Raw genomic sequence first — 21,287 nt, 5'->3', positions numbered from 1 at the left:
ACTGCTCATACTGGCTGTTGTCTCCAGGCACATGGAGGACAAGAAGATGCTCAAGAGTAGTCAGCATGGATTCACCAAGGGGAAATCATGCTTGACTAACCTGATAGCCTTCTATGATGGAATGACCGGCTGGATAGATGAGGAGAGAGCAGTGGATGTCGTCTGTCTCAACTTCACCAAGGCTTTTGACACCGTCCCTCAAAACATCCTCCTGGGCAAGCTCCGGAAGTGTGGGATAGATGAGTGGACAGTGAGGTGTATTAGGAACTGGCTGGATGGCAGAGCTCAGAGGGGGATGATCAGCGATGCAGAGTCTAGTTGGAGGCCCATAGCTAGCTAGTGTCCCCCAGGGGTCAGTCCTTGGTCCAGTCCTGTTCAATTTACTCATCAATGACAGAGTGCTCCCTCAGCAAGTTTGCTGATGATAGGAAACTGGGACGAGTAGCTGATACCTCAGAGGGCTGTGCTGCCATCTGGAGGAACCTGAACAGACTGGACAGCTGGGCGGTGAAAAACCTCATGAAATTCAACAAGGCTAAGTGCAAGGTCCTGCACCTGGGGAGGAATAACCCCAGACACTAGTACAGGCTGGGGACTGACCTTCTGGAGAGCAGCTCTGCAGAGAGGGACCTGGGTGTCATGGTGGACGACAAGTTGACCATGAGGCAGCAGCGTGTCCTCATGGCCAAGAAGGCCAATGGGATCCTGGGGTGCATTAAGAAGAGCGTCTCCAGCAGGTCGAGGGAGGTGATCCTGCCCCTCTACTCAGGCCTGGTGAGGTCACATCTGGAGTATAGTGTGCAATTCTGGGCCTCACAGTACAAGAGGGACGTGGAGCTGCTGGAGAGAGTCCAGCGCAGGGCTACGAGAATGATCGGGAGCCTGGAACATCTGCCCTATGAGGAGAGGTTGAGGGAGCTGGGCCTGTTCAGCCTGGAGAAGAGAAGGCTGAGAAGGGATCTAATCAGTGTCTATAAGTACCTCAAGGGAGGCAGTGAGGAGGATAGTGCTGGCCTCTTTTCACTTTTCACCGACAGAACTAGAGACCACAAACTGAAACACCAAAAGTTCCAGAGGAACTTAAGGAAAAAATATCTTGACAGTGAGAGTGACAAAGCCCTGGAACAGGCTGCCCAGGGAGGTTGTGGAGTCTCCTTCTCTGGAGATCTTCAAAACCCACTTAGATGCAGTCCTGTGCCACGTGCTCTAGGTGACCCTGCTGGAGCAGGGGGGTTGGACTAGATGACCTCTAGAGGTCCCTTCCAACCTTAAGCATTCTATGATTCTATGTATAATCATGTGGACTACAGTGTGAACTGCACTGAATATTAAATGCAATAGCCCCCACAGAGGCTGGGACCAACAGGTGGATACAGAGATGTGTACTTACAAGGCTGGAAGATGATACTTGTAAAGTGTTGAAGGTAAAGGGCAACCAAGGAAAGAAGACATTTGCTGAGTGTAATGTGGTTCAGTGTCCTATGATATGGGTAAATTATAAATACTGATGAGGAAATGGGATATGTAATCATTTTAATCACTTTATCAAAGAACCGTCAGCTTTGCATTGGCATAAAAGAGCCTATTGTGCTAATAACTTGCTACAGGTATAAATGTTACAATATTTTGTCTGTTAGATCACGAATTTGTGAGGACCATGTTATTTAGACAATAAATCTGATCCGCTATTTGCCTCTGAGTCAAGTGTGTTTGTGTTGCTTTTTTGTCTATTTTATTAACGAGATTAGTTTTGGAGTCCCTAGCCAATGGGCATATTGGTCCCAAGACATGAAATGAAAATACTTTGAGAATATATTTGTTGCTTGTGACTTTCTTACTTTAAGTATTTTAATTTAATTCCAGCTGTATTGGGAAGACTAGAAAAGTAGAGTAAAATTAACAAAAAAAATAATAAAAAAGCAAGCATGGAAATAGCTTGCAAAAAATTTGAAAGCATGACAAAAAAGAGATTTGTCTTTTATTTTCAAGGCTATTTCCAAGAAAAAAAAAAGGTATGCTTTACTTTTTTCTTTTGAATGTAATTTATAATGTAATGCACTTATATAAAAAGTATAGATATACTGAAGTGAGTATAAATTATTTAGTTTTGGAAAAAAAGGCAGCTATGGTCAGAATTAGGGTTGGAGCTGTATGGTGCGCAAGACTAAATGAATGCTGTAACTGTGTTAGGCAGTTACAGGTCAGAGCCTGATATATTGTCTCAAGACTTGGTTTACAAATCCATACTGCCCTTGCAGTCAGTCAGAGATCTTGTGTCTAGTAATCTCAGCTGCACTTATGAGCAACATTCAGACACTTCTAGGAAATGACTTTGGGCTGTCTTCTCTGTCTTCATGGTGTGTGAAGCAAGACAGCTGAGCATAGTTCACAAGTAGATGCTTCCTGCATCCAAAGCGTGCAACATTCTTGAAGTATTTGTTCCTTTTGGGAGTAGGGGCAATTTCTACTCCACCAGGGGTGTGCCAAGGGTTGAATGGCGTGGTCTGAATGCCAATGGCAAAGCTGAGCTTACAGGTCTTCCCTCCAATCTGAGCAATTGGGGATCCAACCAAATATCCTTCCAGGCAGCTATCCTCTCTTTGACAGGCAATGGCAGATGTTTGGTGAAGAATGCAAGACACAGAAATTGCTGAGATCCCTCTTAGGGACTTCCACAATTTTTCTAACTTTTGTAATATTCTTTCAAGTCCACTTCAACTTTTTGCATCTCTACATTCTATCACAATGATTTCCACAAGTTAATGATGACCTGCAAAATGAAAATTGTGTTGTTCTTTCAAAACTTATTTGCTTATCTTAATAAGTCACACAAACACGATTGTTGTTTGTTAAAAAAGGTGACTATTTTGTAATGACTTTTCCTTACCATTCAGGATTTTATAGATCTCCATCAGATATTTTCTGCCCTTCCTTTTTAGGATCAGAATATATGGAAATGGTCCTTATTCTCATTGTTTTTTCTACTTTTCTCTAGACCTACTATAACCTGTTTGAGATAGGACTGGCAAAAAATGCTAAAGATTGGGTGTAACATAGTTTCCCAATGGAATAACAGTATTTTCTCCGTTGTCTCTTGTTCCTTTGATGATTATTTACAATATCTCATTTGGTTTTTGATCACTAAGCTGGTGCTTCCAGGGAACAATTCATATTTCCAAGCCATTTTCTGGAGTAATAGCAAATTCAGATACATCCACTGTTTATTTTCAAATAGGGCTATTTTTTCTCCAGCGTCAGCATAACATTTCTAAGCATCATGCTTAGGGATAAATAGATGCTGCAAAAAGTATGTAAGTGTATTTTTTGCCTGCTAATTATGCTTTAAAGATGTTAGAAAGGAGTCCTATGAAAATAGCTATAGAAATAGTTCAGAAATAAGAGTGTAAGCAGAGATCCTGATATTTTTGTATCAGTATATATATATAAAAATTCTAGAAACAATACTTGAGAAATTAACAGATTTTCCCTATATGTTTGCTGTAGCATATGGGATTAACATAACCCTGTATTTGCCTATGTTATATGGAAAAAGTAACTGCCTAATGTTACTTGTAACTAAAGTTACTGCCTAATGTGTTTTGTTCACACAAAATAAGAACAAGTAAGAACAGGAAGCATTCAGAAGAACTCATATGCATCAACAACATCATTTAAATAGTATTCTCAAAATGTCTATGATGAAGTTTCAGTGGTCCTTTCTGTTCCTAACTCAAGATGGCAGGGAAACGGACAGAGAAGTAACTGATTGCAGAAATAGGGATTCACTCTCTGGCTCTGGAAGCTGGCAACATTTAAAGCAGGTAATTTTCCGTGGCTCTTCAAATGTCATTTTTCATGAGTCTATCACAGCTTTGGGGGCTCTGATCATCTCGATCCTGGAAGCAGTGTGGGTGAATGGATGATACTGAAGGATAGATGTAATTTCAGAATTATGGGGCTTAGTTGCTTAGTTCTGATTTTTTTTTTTTTTTTTAGTCTTGGTTTTAACTGCCTTACTTACAGAATAACATGAAAGAATCTATGTATATAATTTTTAGTTATTCTACAGCCCACTTTCACATTTCTCTAACACCCACACTAGTCTTAATACCCTACTAAGAAGGAAAAAATAAAATTATTTAATGTATATTGTATACACATAATGAAGCTCGCAGTAAGAAAAATCTATGGAATGCTGTTTTAGAACAAATCATGAGACTCCTTTCTACTATGAATTTAACTTCCCAGCCTTCAGTCTATGAAGAATTAGTCCCATATCTTGATAAGTGTCTTCTGTACTTATTTTATTTATTTATGTATGGCCAGTTCTTTGTTAATGTTCTGGAGTAAGGCTCTTTTAAGCCATGCAATGTTCTGATTAGAATTTATGTTTTTTTATATGTATACACAACCAATACCAGGCAGAGAATCTGTTCTGGCTCTGGAGTCATCTGTTTCCTTTCTTTTGTGCCTGGAAGCTGATAAAAGCTGTTGTCTACTGTAGAGAGGACTTTTTTGTTGTTGTTTTTCCTTTAGAGTTTCCTGTTGCAAACACCATGGTGCACATCAGTACAGGGTTGAACATAAAACCATAAAACCACAATATTTCTTCCATCAAACCTTATTTCAAAAACAAAAAAAGTTGTTGAGTCTCCTCATTATAAAGATAGACATTCTAAGTAATACAGTAAGAAGCTATCCAATTCTTATAACGATGTGTCTGCAACAACCTTTAAACCTGAATCCACTGAATATATTTTGAGCTCTGATGTCTGCTTTCCCCTATTTCTGTCTTCTCAACACCTCTCAAGAAAATATACAAAAGTCGTATCATGGCATGGTGACCTTGAATTTCAACAAAAGTAAAGCACACTTTTAACACAGTTGATGCTGATATCTATGAACTGAAAAGGGAGTTATGTAACTGACAGCAAATGAAGGAAATAAGAACAAGGAAAGGACTGTGAGCAGTTTCTAGGAACATGAAACTGAAGTGTCCTATCCTTTCATTTAGAAAAGACTCCTTCTTTTAAACATAAGTATTTTCTCTGTAGCTTTTATGATCAGGTTGCTAGGAAACTCATCCTGTTTACGGTTGTGCCTGTGTAAATATGGTGTAACCAATCTACTCTGATGAAGGTTCCTGTATTGATATAACAACAGCTACAGAGTAGTTTTGATGTTTGTTCTTCACTAATGTAAGGAAAAGCATTATTACAAAAGGGACAAAAGCTCGTGACCACTCAGTGACTACATATTCTTTCTCTGGGTAGCATCTTGTACAAAACGTGAGGAATTAACTTTATGCCACCTTTCTAAATCCCTGACTCCTTACTAGTAGGGCTGAATGAAATTCTTGACAATAGACTAACACAGCAGCTATTTACACAGTATCACTCAAGATTCTTTGGAAACCTTGAAGTCATGTCTATGGTTCTTGTGGGGTAAATTCATGTGCCATTAATAATAGGACAAAGTGATGATATGTGTATATTCTTTATGTTTACAGGTTCTAAAAGAAACACTGCCTTTGACAGTAGTGCCTGAGTACATGTTTAAATTTATGGGCCAATGGACATACACAATTTGTGTAAATGCTACTGAGACTGTAATATTCACTGTGCAGTGTTTTAGCAGGAACTCAATGGGCTTCCTCACTTCCCTTGTTTCTTAGCCCCACTGACCATATGTGTTGTGTATTGCCTCCAATACAGATTCTTCACACATACGTATGAGCCTATCCCAACTTATTCAGTATATTAAAAAGTCTCTCAATTTTATACTGAAATTCCTACATAGCTATGCTGCCAATTGCTGCAACACAGGTGTCAAATATAGCATATGAGCAAATTTTGTACATCTAGACCTGCCAGGAGTGACAGGTTAGAAAGGAAAAGGACCAAGCAATGTGCTGATTCCTGTTACATTGTTGGTAATAGTGGAACACAGACAATCCTGACAGTGAAGCTGTCTCCCTCTTCTCAGGGGATAGTAAGATCATAGCTTGGAAATACATTGATCTTCTCTTAGCTGACCAGGGAAGAACACTGACTGATGACACTACACTTCTGCATGTGGCATGAAAGCCTGGCTATATGAGGAGAATCACCTTCAACGGGAGACTTTCTTCAGAACCTTCAGGCCTCACAGGGTCATCTTTGTTTGGTAATTTTTTCACCATGAGAAAGGAAATTCTGCAAGCAGAATGTAAAGAACTTGGGAATATTTCTTTTCTTTTTTTTTTTTTTATCTGTTTACTGACTTATACAACAATACATATTGCATTACGATTAGGTAGTAGATTATATAAATAATAGCAATATGGTATGAGGTATGGAGCTTAAATTCTAAGAAAAATTTCTATGAAAATCACATGATTTAGTTACAATAATGTGTAATTGCCATGATGACCAAGATTATATGCACTCCTGGAGCTCTTAAGCCATGAAATCCCTGGCTGGTCCAAAAACTCCTCAGAGAATCATCTACATAGATGAGATAATGGATTAGTTTGAGGCAATGGACCTGACATGAAACTGGGTGACTGACTCATATTCTAGCCACCTTTCCAATTATGTATTTGACTGATTTTTACAGAAATTCTCCATGTGGGAATTTCACACAATGCTAATGATTCCCTCAGACAGCGCCCATAGTGCTATGTCTAATTTACGTATTGATTAACATCCTGGGTGGAATGTCCTATACATTCCAATGCAATTGCTGCTGCACAAATGATCAAGTTGTACATAAACAAGACATTTTAAAATAATAGAAACAGAAACTGTTCCTACAGATAAAGACAGGTGAAGAAATGGTCAGGTAGATTTTCTGCTGGTCAGGCAATCATCATTCAGGTGGCAAAAGGTCAGCTTTCATTTCTCTTTGAATGAATTGACCACTGATATTTCTGACTCTGTGACTTGCAATTCACTATTTATTTGTCTGTTTTTATTTTTTTATTTTTTTCATGTTTTTTTTTTAACTTCATGTCACCTTTTGCTTCCTTCAGTAGCTAATTATTCCCATTTCAACATCATAGTTCTGCCTGTTTTTTTTTTTTTTGTTTTTTCTTTTTCATCTTGCATGGCTTTAACTTATGTACTTTCTTATGGCTTTACATTACATTAGATTACATTATGCCCAAGATGACAGCTAGCACTTTTTTGATCTTTGTCACTCTGAATCTTGCTGAACTGATAAGAAACTAGTTCAAGATGAAGAAATTCATCAAATGGTACCAGACTTGCACAGAGCTATTTTTATGCACAAGCCATCCCCTGTGGTTTGTATCATTAGAGCCTCAGAGTACATTGGTATTTTTTTTTAAGAAAGATTCCTCAAATAGTGAGGAAATACAAATCCTCATCCAATATCTATGCAATGGTCTCCACACTTAAAATCATGGACAGGAATTCTTGAGCATCATGTTTCATGAACACATTGATCACCTACCCTGTAATGTAGAACATATGTTCTTTATAGATTACAAACATCCACCAACTGACTGCAGATAGGCTGGCTCTTCCATCCACGAACAGACAGTAATATGAATTAAATCAGGGTGCACACCTTCTCATGGGTAATGATCTGCATCTCTTATGCTTTTAGGCATAAAATGTTCACCTGGGTAATCAGATGACATAGGGAATTTAATCAAAGATTAATACCGTATATACGAAAATCACACCTGAAATGGGTTAAGGTGGAGGGATATTTTTTCTCTTTTGAAGAGAGATGAGATTGAAGCTGGGTAGCAGAGAACTGAGCTTTAAAACAGCTTACTGTGATATACTGTATCTTCAGGTAGTACCTCAATGACAGGATCCCAAATGCCTTTTGAATCATCATGTCATGCTGTATCATACAGCAGGATCTTATGAAAGACTGCCAAGAAGACATAGTAAGTGTAGATCCCTTTCACTTTTAACCTAATACAGCCACAATCTGTCTTCTCTGGTGGGATGATTAAATACTAGCTGATTCTACAAAATGCCTTGGTAATTATGTTTCTGGCCATAGGCAGAAACACTGTTGTCTTCCTCTTTTCCTTTTAATGTTTCCATCCCCTCAGCATCTCATGAGCAAGGGTGAAGGCTCCACAACATTCTAAGCCAACAAGACCATATATCTCCCAGGTTCTAGGAAGCCTAAGTATTTTTGTGGAAGAAATGTCACCTTTTATAAGCTTTTAGTCTGCCTTATGCCAGATTCCTTAGAACTACCTTGCAGAAGACCTACCTACCTACCTTTACTGGAGATATTGCTTGTGCCACTAGTACTGTAATTTCACTGTGCTCCCTGGATAAAATGTACAGAAGGCTATAATGATGTGGCAGGGAGCCTGGGAATCCACAGAGAGACAAAAGCATCATGTTTCCTCAACGTTTCAAATGCATTTATCCAACACATTTTATGAAAAAGATAAAGAGGACACCAGTTTCACAACATCATACTCACATTTTCAACTTCATTTGGGTCTAAGGTCACATAGCGGGCTGTCATGGAATGAGTGGTGGTGGGGGTGAGGGACACAATGCACTTCACTCATGCGAAAGAAATAGTAATAGATTTTATTGATATGGACAATGATTTCACGAGTATCTATGGCAAGGTCACTTATTATGTACTGCATGGAGGTCAAGATACACACAGAATTATCAAGGACATCCTCCTGTTGAGTCATGCGGTTCAGAATGGACCCCCTTGCTTTCCAAACTCCTTCTGAGAGGAGTCTGGGTGCAGCTGGATCCAGTCCTAGTCCCAGATCTGGTCAATGATTTATGACTAAGGAATTTTGAGCACAGTTACGAAGTAAAGTTTGCAAGTTCAAAAAGAGAGAGAGCATGCTATAGTCACTTACCACAAATCTGTTGTGGGAAGGATCTCTCAACCCTGAGAAGTATTCTTGAGAGGTGTGCCTGTTCAAGGGGAGATCCTGGCATGCAGCCCACTGTGATGCAAGGAGAGCTCAAAGGGCTCTAGGGCTGTCCTTATATTTATGGGATAAGATGACTTATAGTCATCCTTTCATTTCAAAGGACTTTTGGCAGGTGTATGCACAATTAGCCTTATCTCCACATCGGGATGCAGCCATCAGGACTATTATTGATGTTTAATGTCTGAGTGGGGGAAGAAATCAGGGAGGCCAACCACCAGGATCAGACAACGTGGTAGTTAATGCCTGAACAGTGTGAAATGTCAGGCTGAGCTGGGGAAGGAGCACATCCGTCACACAGGAATAATAGCATTTTTTTTCCCTGAGTATACATAAAAGTCACCATATAAAGAATTCATATGTAACAGGAAACTTCAAACTAATGAATAAAGAAACCATATCTACATGCTATGCCACTGGCTATTCTACTTTTAGACAATTTACATTCTGAGAAGTTTTTTCACAATAGGCTTGCCTGAGGGTGTCTTCTCCCTAAGAGAAATATTTGGAGGGCTGCAGAAAGCAACTGCTACTACTGACATGAATCTGGCAGCAGAGAAGAAAAAAAATAACAAAACAACCGAAGTTACTAGATTCAGCTAGTGAAAATAGGAGGGCAATGAAGAGGGCATAGTAGTGTTGCAGTGATGGAGTCATGGAGGAAATGGAGGGAAGTATAGAACATTGCAGAGGAAAGAGGAGGAACTGTTGGAAGAACGATGCATGAAACAAATCATCCTATGAAGTTCAAGGGCCTTTGTTTAAAAGTCTTAGAAATGAGTGGGTTGTATAAGTGTAGTATCATTGCTAGAAAACCTCGTGACAAGATCTTGTAATATAGCTTGTCTTCTGTTTGTTAGGCTATCAAAGCCACCTAAAGACAATTAAATTAATAACATAAACATAATAAAACAATATTTAATAGAAATTAATACATAATTATTATTTAAATTAATTATTATTTAAAAATAATTAATAAAAATAACATCTCAGAATAACATCACCTACTTCCCTTCCCTGTAGATCCCAGAGTCTCTTAATAGAGCTGATATTTGCATAGAACTGTGTCACTTATTCTGGAATAAATGGACAGTACCACATTCAGATTACTGGGGATTTTGGAATTATCTTCCGCTACATTCCTCAGGAACATTATAGAAGTAAACATTATATGATTGAAATCTAAGCATCCGCATCTGCACAAAGCTTGTCACTCTTCTGATGGAATTAGCTGCTTGTTTCAATGTCTTTATTCTATGGATCAAATAAATGTGGCAGCACTTATTTACAATCACATCTAATTTATGGATAATGTTAATCAACAATTTGGTTTGGGTTGGCTGCTCTTCATGGAGTGAGTATTATCTAACTAAAATGAACTGGTGTAATCTAACTTATTAAATATCTAAATAGTACATAGCCTGTGTATAACCTTTTTTTTATTTCCTACTTCCCAGTTCTTTATTTGTCAACGCTGGTGGAAATTATGTTATTGACCTGATCACAGCTGAACTTCCGAGTGAAAATGAAGTGATCATCTATAATTAACCTTCATACTTGATAATACCAGTCCACTCTTTCTTCAGTTCTCCTATCACTCTTAACTTACATATAAAAATATTTCCTGTTATAAGCATTTATGCCCTTTAGTAGATGTACTTTTTTTGATTCCACCCCTATTACCATACTTTGATTTCTAGTAATTTTCCCACAACTTTCCATAAATCATGTTGAATAACACTTAAGAAAGGGGAAATTAGAGAAAAAATGGGGCCTAACAGAAGTTATGGCATTACAGAGGCTTGCTTGGCTTGGTGAGAGACAGTTACCACTTCCAGGATGCTTGGTATGTACAGAATCTATTCCTCCACAATTCCCTCAGCAACACAGTCTAGCACACATGAATAAGAGTAACTGAAGAGTGCAGCAGGTTGGAGACACCTTGACCAAACTCTGTTGTACTCCCTGTGGAGGTGGTAACTTGATGGTGCCATGCAGCTGAAGGGTGATTGGAGGGTGGAGAGGAGTGAAGACACTGTGGCCAAACTCTGTTGTACTCCCTGTGGAGGTGGTGACCCAGTGGACCTGGTGGTACCATGCAGGTGATAAGTCACATATAGTACAATAAGATGTCTGATGATGGGCCTACAAGGGTGGCAGATCAGTCCCTTTAGATTAACTTTTCTGGAACTTTTCCTCTTTATAACCTCATTATAATACTAACACACGTCCATGCCAAAAGTTACCCGCCTCCAAGCTATGACCAGTGCTCACTGAGCCTGCTGTCTAGATTTTTGATTGACTATACCTTTAAATGAAAATGAGAGACTTTTCAATCAATCAATAACAAAAGTAAGTTTGACTACAGTCACTCAAGCCCCACTTGAGTGTAAAAAAAAAGTATAAAGAAATGACTAAGGAGGGAAGAAGTTAGAGGAAAAACTCCATCATAATTTCTAGATCAGTCGTCGGGCTGAATCTCCTCCCTATAGATTGGAAGGCCACCTGAGGAGACTCCTTGAGGTTGAGAGCCAACTTCCCTCTTCTTGGGTGAGTGATGATTGCACATTTGTACATTAGAGCTAGCTGAGAACTCCACACTGTAGTAGAGAATTTCCTGTACTGACATCTGAAACCTGCATTGTAAATGTTGTATTTGAATAAATCATACTATTCACAAACTCGACTACTTGTTTTGAAGGCAGTTGGGTCTATCGTTGACAAACTGTCCGTGAATCCAGTGCTGTCAGAGTCAGGCCTATAGTTAACACAGTATTTGGTATCCCTAAGAGAGAAATCCAGCCGTCCGCAGTTTCTCTAACCTCAGAGAATCGGCTGGAATGCAAGCGGATTTACCTCCTAATAAATTTGCCCCCCTCCTCAAATCACAACAAAAATAGATCCTATAATATATTTATTTATTTTGTTAATATTATTTTGGAAACACTGTTGGTTCCTAGTATTGCAGTATACTTGAATTCTATGATGCCATTTATGTGGTAAAACATTACAAAGTCGATTAAGAAAATGAAGTGCTATTTAATGATGTGATACATGTTACATAGACTGAGTTCAAATAATAATTTTAAGCAGGTAATCAACACTGATTGTGCTTTTACTGGGGTCCAAGAGGAGTGGATTTTTATTAGCCATACATTATTCAACATCATCTTAAAACCTGGAATAAAATAAATTGCAGATAAAGATGCAGAACAAAGAATGTTAAATAATGAAGCAGACAGGACACTGAATAATCTACTTACTTTGTAAACATGGAAATATCAAACACTACACATTTTAATAAAGAAAAATAAAAAGGTGTACATATTGGAACAAAATATGCTGGGATGTAGAGATGAGGGGTGTCCCTGAGACTGTCTCTGTGAAGAATAGAGAAATCATACTGGATAACCAGGTAAATATGAGCAGAGAATATGGACACTGTTGCCAAAATCTGACAGTTTATAGATTAGAATATTGATAAAAATACATAATTTACTCTTGTATTTGGCACTACTTCATATTCTATTAATATGTCCAATTCTGGTATTTATGGCTCAAGAGGTAGGTTGTTAAATTGGAGAATGTCCAAATGAAAGACTCAAGACTAATCAGGGTATTGGGGAAAAAGACAGTGGGAGTATTCATGAAGCTAATCACTTTAGAATCACTCAGTTGTAAACAGAAAAACATTGTTGTACTAATGCCTCAATCCTGCTCTGAGTCTACCTCCAAGGAAAGCTCTGCTGAAAATAGATGAAACCTAGGGAGGATTTCTCTCCATTGGCTAGGTTAGCTTCTGGGAATTTTTCTTTTGGTATTGCCACAGGAAGCAGATATGAGGTAAGAAAAGCCTTTTCAATATAGCAAAAAAGAAATAAATAAATAACAAAATCCAGTGTCTGGAAACTGAAATCAGAAAATTACCTCTAGAAGTAAGATGAATGTTTTAAGGTTGAGAAAATAACTATAGAAAAATTTTACAAAAGACTGCTTGTTAGTTCATTATTAAAAATGTGAAAATCAAGACTATTTTTTCCCTGCAAGCTACATTCTCATTGGAAGTGAAGTGTGTGCAAGAAAATTATGTAAGAAATAGATGATCCCATTTTTTTTCTGATTTTGTAGATCTGTGAAGTTCAGAAGTTAAAAACATTATTTCGTTCCAGTCTAGTAAAGAGAAAGCCAACTGATACACACTGGAAAAAAAAAGCAGTGCAGATCCCATTCTTTTTTGTTATAACAAATCTTCAGATTTTATGAAACTCAAAATTTGATAAACACTGTTCAAAAGGAAACTTCTTTCCAACCTACTACTTCAAGGTCTAGTAACCCATAACATAGAGATGTACTAATAGTATTTAAATCTATAAATAAAAGAATCAAGAGACAAATTTCTAGAATCAGCAGGAGAAGAACATTTTCAGACAGTTTCATAACTGTTGAATGATATTTAAATATTGAGACTGTTAAACCCAGATGGGCATGCTGTGAACAATTCATAATGTTAAATGCTAATACTCATGAAACAACAGCTTTCACTCTTTATTGATTGGAATTCATAGACTGTTGCTAGCCTATTACTGTTGTTTTCATCTGCGGGCCTTGAAGAATTTTTATTTTAGCAGTTAAATTCATATCAGAGGAGAATTTATCTACTTTCCCAACTTCCAGCTTGCCTTGATCACAAACGTCAAAGTGTTACAATTAATGATTACCAAATGTTTTTCTCACACTGCCTCTGTAACAAAGAAGTTTTTTGTTATCTCCCATAAAATAAGGTGCAAATTAATCAGGAAAATGTAAAAATTATAATTTTCTTGAACAGGGAAGTAGATGAAACAAAATGCTGTCACTTGTGTGTTCCTCAAAGTGATAGATCTACAAATTGCACAAAAGCTAGCAGAAAAAGAGAGTATTTGAAAAAATAAAGGAGAAGGTAATGGAATTAAGGTAGTAGATGTCTTCATCTCCTCCCAGTTAATCACCACATACTGGCTCAGATATGCCTTAGAGCAAATAAAGGCATCAGCATTTTCTGTGGGGTAGATCTGGCTGCAGTTTTTATTTCAGTGAAAGACACAAATATCTCCACTTTTAATTGAAAAATTTTCTACAATCACTTAAGTGATTTATAGAAGTCATATCTGAATTGCTTTGTATCTCCATTTTCTCCCATGGTGTCCCAAAGCAGGCTACATCATCTGTGTTTCACGGGGACCATGCAAAAAACTCATCTGCTCAGAAAAGTTAAGGCAATTGCTTCTGAAGATAGGAGACACAAAAATCCTTCTCAATCTTTGGTAACTTTTCCCTCCAACTAAAACTTAACTTTTCACACGTAAGTTTCAAAAACATAATTCCCAGTCATGACTTGGCTATAATAGGAAAAAGGAAAAGTAATGGCTATTCTGACAAGTAGAAATAGATGATCTTTGCAGCACACAGCATGTTTCTAGACTACATATAGACCACATATTATCTGAAATATTTTGTATTACATAATGTAATTGCAAAGTTTAATGAATATCTCCTTGCCTATGAGCCTGAATTCTTTTCCCAAGAAAAGTAAAAGTATTTTCAGGAAGGTTGTGTGTAGATATTTCATTCAAGTCTATTTATACACCTTTCTGGAGTTTAGTATGAGTGGTGCAAGAAATATCTGTTCCCTTATGCTGACCCAATATCTGCAAAATTTACATCATCTAATGCAGGCTTCTAGCTCAGATGCAATTCAGAAGACTGATGTTAGGAACAGAAATTCCCTAATGACTAAGTGGGGGGATATAATTCATTGCAGAAGCGAGGCAGGGGATGGAAATCAGGTATCTATCTAAAACAGAGAACATGAAAACTCTGTCCCTGCCCAATGTGCCATGGCATGCACATAAAAACAGTGAAGCTCAAAGTGTTTACAGATATGTTCACCAAATATGTGATGTCATAAGGCATGAAAGTTAAGAGTTTGTTTTATGGACATTTTGACATTTCCATGGATAGTTCAAAGAAAAGCAAGTGCTACATATTTCTTTGATTCAACTTAAGTATTTGGACACCTGAGTAGTTACTTTACAGACTTTATTATTCTTCAGTGCTGTTTTTGCTCTCCATGCACTCCTGTCAAGTACATAAAGCACTGTCAGTAACTCAGCCAGCACAGGTAGATGCTCCATCAACTTGAACTAAATGGATATAAATATAGCCATATAAAATCTGGATAATTAGCAGCACTGCATATCATACAGTTGTTCCAGGTGCTGGTTATAACATATACACTTGCCTGGGGTGAAGTGTGCAGATGTATTTAATTTTGTAGACTCATAATTCCAGGCCCATTTTTTTCTTAGTCCTTCGTGCAAATTGGGCTAATAACTCATGATTTATTTCACCTACAACATATACTTCACAGAGAATCCTATTTTGAATATTTCTAACATTCAGGTGCTGATTCTGTATATACACCTAATCTGGCCAGCTACGAAACTGCATAGGATCAAGGGATTCAACGCCTATGCACCTCACTAGGAAGTACTATTGGTCTGGTTTCTTGATTTCCTGGTTTCCTATAAATCTCCTACAAAGCTTCTATAAATCCATGGTCCTAATAACAGTGTCTAGTCAAGTGAATATGAATATCTTTGCACTAGTCAAGTGAATTTTTTTTTTCTACAGTACTGACACGCATCGCCTGAATGATTAGGGGAAGGAATCCCTTGTAGGATTCAGCTCCACTCCCCTGATAACACTCACAGTGTAATCAGTTACCATCTCTCTACCTGCTTTCACTGATATTAGTAGCTGTCCCCCTTTTTCTAAGTGGATTTTACATTCTGTATTAACTCCTGCATAATTAAGGTCTCTGAGGAGCCATTAGTGAAAAAGATTTTACAACAAGAAAATGAATGAGATGACTTCTCTATGTGGAGAATTGTATTTCTACTTCTCTTGATTTAGATGGAAGCATATAGTTCATATTTTGCACCTCTATTGCTAATTTTTTCCATCTCTTTTTCTTTCATACACTTTTTTTCAGATCATTATACCTACATGTAGAAAACCAATGGATGGTTTGCTAATATGGAGCTCTCTACTTAATCAAAGAGTGCCTAATCAGGACTAGCCCACTTTATCAGTATAACTCTGCAGGAGTTGGTGTGCATGATGATAATGTAAATGATTGCAGAAGAAGCCAAGGAATACAATATTCTGATGGAATTTTGTTATATTTGGACAATGTAATATTTCAAGCATTTTATGTATCTTTGTGGACTTCATATTGATAGCAGCATTTACTAAAAAGGCAAGATAAACTACATCTCTGGCAAGAACTGAAGAAACTGGAACAGTAATTAATTCCCAGTGCCAAAGCAATGTTTATTTCTTGGAGTTTAAAAGACTTAAAAGAGGACAAAGAACTTTATATGAAACAGAATACTTCTATATGAGTGAAATAAATACAGAAATCTATATGAAAAGGAAGAAAAGATAGAACAGGAACATGCTCTATTCAATAAAATATCAGAGAAAGACCCTGAAAAACAGCATACAAGAAGTTCAAATCCACTAAGGCCTTCAGTGGGAGGAAGACTGACCATATAGGAGTCTAGGGTATACCCAGCCAAGCAATTTGTTGTCTTTGGATCAGGGGATCATAGTATAGGATATTAGGCTAATTCAGCGTGGAAGGAGCCTAGTGACTCACCCAGACTTTAACATCCTAATTTGGATTCAATAATATTGTGGAAAACGGTATCAAAAACTTTGCTAAAGTTGAGGTAAATGACATTCACTGTTCTCCCCTCATCCACAGATCCAGCCATCTAATTACAGAGGTAAATGGGTTGGTCAGCCATGATTTGCTCTTGTTAAATCTATGCTAACTGTTACCAACCACCTAATTCTCCTTCTTCTGCCCAAAAATGTTCATGAAGCAATTTGAAGAAGAGTGAGTGAGAAAGTATCTTATTCCTATGAATATCCACTAGGTCATCTGCCTCAGTCAGCAGTGTTGGCATTCAGCCCACATTTTCCTTGTTTAGCCTTTTACTACTGATGTCAGTGAAGAATCTTTTCTTGTTGTCTGCAATATTCCCCAAACCAACAACTCTTAGCGAATTTTAGCTTTCTTAATATGAACCTTATATGTTTGGAGGACATTTCTAAAATCCTCCCTTTTGTCCTAAAATCCTCCTTCCAATCTCTGGACATAGCCATTTGTTTTCCTAAGTGTTTTGATGGACCATCCTTGACCTTGAAGGATACTGTCCTTGCCATCATTTCCTGAGCTGCTTTGTCCTCAGATCTGTCTGACATGGGTTTCTTTAAGTTTCTTACCTTATTTAATTATACTTGACTGGATATTTGCTCTTGTTCCTTTTCTTCTTCACTCCCCTGATGAACTTGAACTCCATCGCATCAAGATCACTAAAGCCAAGATTTCCATTGATTACCATCTCCCCAGCCATTTCTTCCTTGTCTGTGAACAAGAGATCCAGGCGTGTGTCACACTTGCTTGGCTCCTCATGTACCTCTATCACAAAGTTAAGCCTGACACCCTTCTCCGTCTTTTCCACTTCTTGCTTCTCACCGCTTTATCATTCTAGCAGCGGTTAGGGAGGTTAACGTCCCCTCAGAAGAATCAGAGTCTATGACACAGGCCACGAGATTTGATTTGTTTTTCTTTTATGCTTTTTTTGAAACACTTTTTTGTTTTAATAAATGGAATGAGAGGACAATGGCCACAAGATAATCTTGTCATCACCCCTAAGCAGGCAGAACTTCAGTTGCAAAATCTCAGTGAGCATTGCTGGGGTGAACAAAGCAAATTCTTAATGTGGAGCCCAGAGATTTCAGTAAGAAACAAGTGCAAGCTTAAAAGCTGAGTGTTTTTACCCTTTCAGGGTGTATGAGGGACCTGAAGGTACAGTAAATCTAAGGTGGATAGATATAGCCCATATTCTGAATGCAAGCATTATAACAGTTCACAGAAACAGAGCAGAAGATCAAAGGCATTGCATAGTTGAGTCTTGTGGCTTATATTCACCTTGAAAAGTCATAGCACTGACTAATGTTTAATTTACAGAGCTGTAGTCAGACATCTACTTAATATATTCAAGATTCATGGTGTAAATTGCAAGGCCCCTGCTCAGGAGGCATAAACCAATCATAAAGCCAACTGATCTTACCCTTGCAGTGCTCACTTGGACAGCAGTGAGATGTCATTCAACACAAAATTTTCTAGTCTCAGTTATGAGTTTCATTCAGTCATAAAGCTTGGTCATTTTAATAGCAAAAAAAAAAAAAAAAAAAAGGTACAGAGAAATCACAGCAAGTAAATTTTCTAAACCTTAGCTCCTTTTTGCCCTCCAACATTTCATTTCATTTCATTTCATTTCATTTCATTTCATTTCATTTCATTTCATTTCATTTCATGTGTTTCAAACTGTTTATTTTTAAATAGCCTGTACACTTAGGGTCTAATTGCAGTTCCTATGATGAGAGCAACAGCCAGTTTAGGACTGAAAAAGATGTGTTGTAAACAAGGGGGTATTTGAGGAGGCCAGGTGAAGAACAGCACTGACATTTTAAAGACGAATAAATAATCTGTTTTGTACCTCATTCAGACACTCTCTCTCCGGGTCCTTAAAACTGCTGACAACACCTAACACATATGCATTTTTACGGATTGCAGACAATCAATTTATGGCTGCATTAGCATGGGATAAACTTATCATGACTTTCCAGTGCCATTATGCTTGCACACACATGATTAAATTCCTAATCCTTAACTTCCTCCAGTCTGGCCAGCCTCTCAGATCACTATTCTGTGGATATACTTTAGTGAGCTCTGAAGCAGCTAGGTCTGGATCTAGAAGCAATACACTTACATTAGCAGTGTGCAAAGTCTGGATTCAATATTTCTGTTTCTGAAATCCAGGCTTCTTACTTCATGATGGCACTACACTGTACCATGACTATACAGAGTTGCTAATTTACTCAGGGGTGGAGCAAGACAACCTTGTAACACATAGAGTGACCTGGAGATAAAATATATATTTATATATATATATAGGTATAAGTATAGAGACTTCATTTCAGCAGTCCCTTTACCTCTCAGGGAGGCATCCAGAGCTGTTCCAGCATGACTGGGCACAAACCAGTTATCAAGATGCATTTGTAAACTATTGGATTTTGCCAAGAAATAGGTTTGCTTGATGATTTCCATTAAATTTCTTGTACTTGCAAATTTGGTTTGTTCCAGTAGAAATTGTATTTTAAAAATCAAAATGCTTGAAAGTACATTAATGTATGTCAGTTTTGAGGAAAACTTTTTTCTTAACAGCATTACAGCAAACTTGAGGAATCTACACATCTTTTACAAAATTGCTTTATTGTTTTTTCACTTCAGGCAAGTATAAGATCATAAAGTGCATGGCGTTAACGTTATCATTGTTTTACTCTTTAACCTGACCTCATGACAAATTAAATCCTAGGAAACAGCAGTGTTAGCTACTGCGGTGCAAATTTTTTGTTACAAAGAAACCTTTACACTCTGAATGGCGGAAACAGCTGAATGAGACAATATGCAAATATTTCTATGTGTGTGTATAAACATAGAGTGTGTGTATAAACATAGTTATTTTGAAAATCACTATGGGATTTACTTAGAGTTTGTGCTTTGGGAAAATTTTTCATGTGGTTTCATTTATACTGTCCTCTGAAGCAAAGTAAAGAAGCAGAAATTATGATGATAACTTATTCTGTGTTCAAAATATATGGAAGGACAATTACTATTCAATCAACTAGTAAGGTGTTGCAGGCTATTCTTATGAATATCCATGAAATCCTAGATTATTTAAGGTCTTAAAGTTTTATTTTTATTAGACAGATCACTGTATTTCAAAATATAAATATATATCTCAGAAATATAAATAAGTATTAGTTCAACATCTATTTGAAACTATATTTTTTATGAAGATGAATTGCTACCAAGACTTTATATGGCTCCCTTCTGTATTTCTACATTTAGTGTTCACATAAAAGAAGATACTGGAAACTGGAAGAAAAAACATTCTGTTGAGAAAGCAGCAGATGAATATGCCCTTTCAGTACAAGTGCAGCACTAGAAACAACCGTTCTTGGGCTTGGAGGATTCTGTCATTATGTCTGAACACAACATTCCTTTTGCTTTTGTGTGTCTCATTAGAAATTTGGTAATAGGAAATCCATCATTTCAGTATGTGGATTAATAAAACATTCAAATAATATAGTTGGCTTTCACATAAATATTTCTCTTACTTTTATTTTCTGTTATACACAATGATGTAATATAAAACATCAGAGGTAAATATTGACTCTTTTGAGGAATTTTAACTTGAAATCAATTTATGAAGGAGATTGGCCACTTGAGTAATTAAGCTTAAAGTAAGTTAGGAAAGAAGTTATTCATACCATTCTGAATATTTTTTGAGTTCATATTGCGCTGAATATTTTGTAAAAAAATAGACACTTCCTCAAGTAATCATCACAGACCTCCACAACAAGATAGTCTAAGATTGCAATTATTTTTATTTTTTCTTAGCTGCTTGAAATTTTATTTGACTTATGCACAAAGTTTCCAAATTTGAATTCTTGAAGCATTTACCATACTCTAAAATATTTAATATCTCTGTATTATTTTTACCCCCAGGTCCTCCAGGGAAAGGAAGACAGGATGGTAAAACTTTCCTAAAATGCTGAACATTTATGTAGGGAAAAATATATTTTTCCATAAAAGTTTCACTGAAAAGAAAGAACTTTCAGATCTCATCATTTATCTGAAATCTATTTGAAAATATTCTGATCCATTGAGGATCTTTTTGTTCTCCTTTTCTCCCTGTTTCTGACTTCTTCCTCAACCTTCTTTTCCTCTTACCAATTAGAATGTTTCATTTTTCACTGCTGTAACCATTTTCTTTTTTTTTTCTAAAACCCTCTCAACGGATTTCCAGTATTGCTTTCTTTCCCTACTCCAGTCTGAATTTCTCATTATCCACAGTATTTCTTTTTTCTTCTCTGATCACAATTATGTCCTCTTGACAGCTTCCAAATACCATCAGGGGAATTCAGCCAACTTTGCAATGGCATTTGTTTTCTCTTTTGCTTGGTTTCAACTTAAGCTTGCTGATGTTTTTGCCAACCTTTTTTCCTTAGAGATTCCTTTGGTCAGAAGTGTCAAAGATAGCCCTGAGTTCTCCTGCCTGGTGGAGCCTCATAGAAGTTAACAAGCACTTTAAAATTATATATATATAAACATCCTTAATTAGTACAGACAGTAAATACGCAGTATAAAAAGCAGGAATTGTCATAT

General features: G+C 37.1%; 1 pseudogene; it reads left to right on the top strand.

Moving 5' to 3' along the window:
- The first annotated feature begins 390 nt into the window (after positions 1–390).
- Positions 391–21,287, top strand: part of LOC148592900 (uncharacterized) — an 84,187-nt pseudogene continuing 63,290 nt past the window's right edge.

Source organism: Tinamus guttatus, unplaced genomic scaffold (assembly GCF_059628265.1).
Source record: "Tinamus guttatus ecotype Peru unplaced genomic scaffold, ASM5962826v1 Tinamus_guttatus_pri_ptg000489l, whole genome shotgun sequence".
Classification (NCBI taxonomy): Eukaryota; Metazoa; Chordata; class Aves; order Tinamiformes; family Tinamidae; genus Tinamus; species Tinamus guttatus.
The sequence above is the reverse complement of the archived record's forward strand: the minus strand, read 5'-3'. Positions and strand labels throughout refer to the sequence as shown.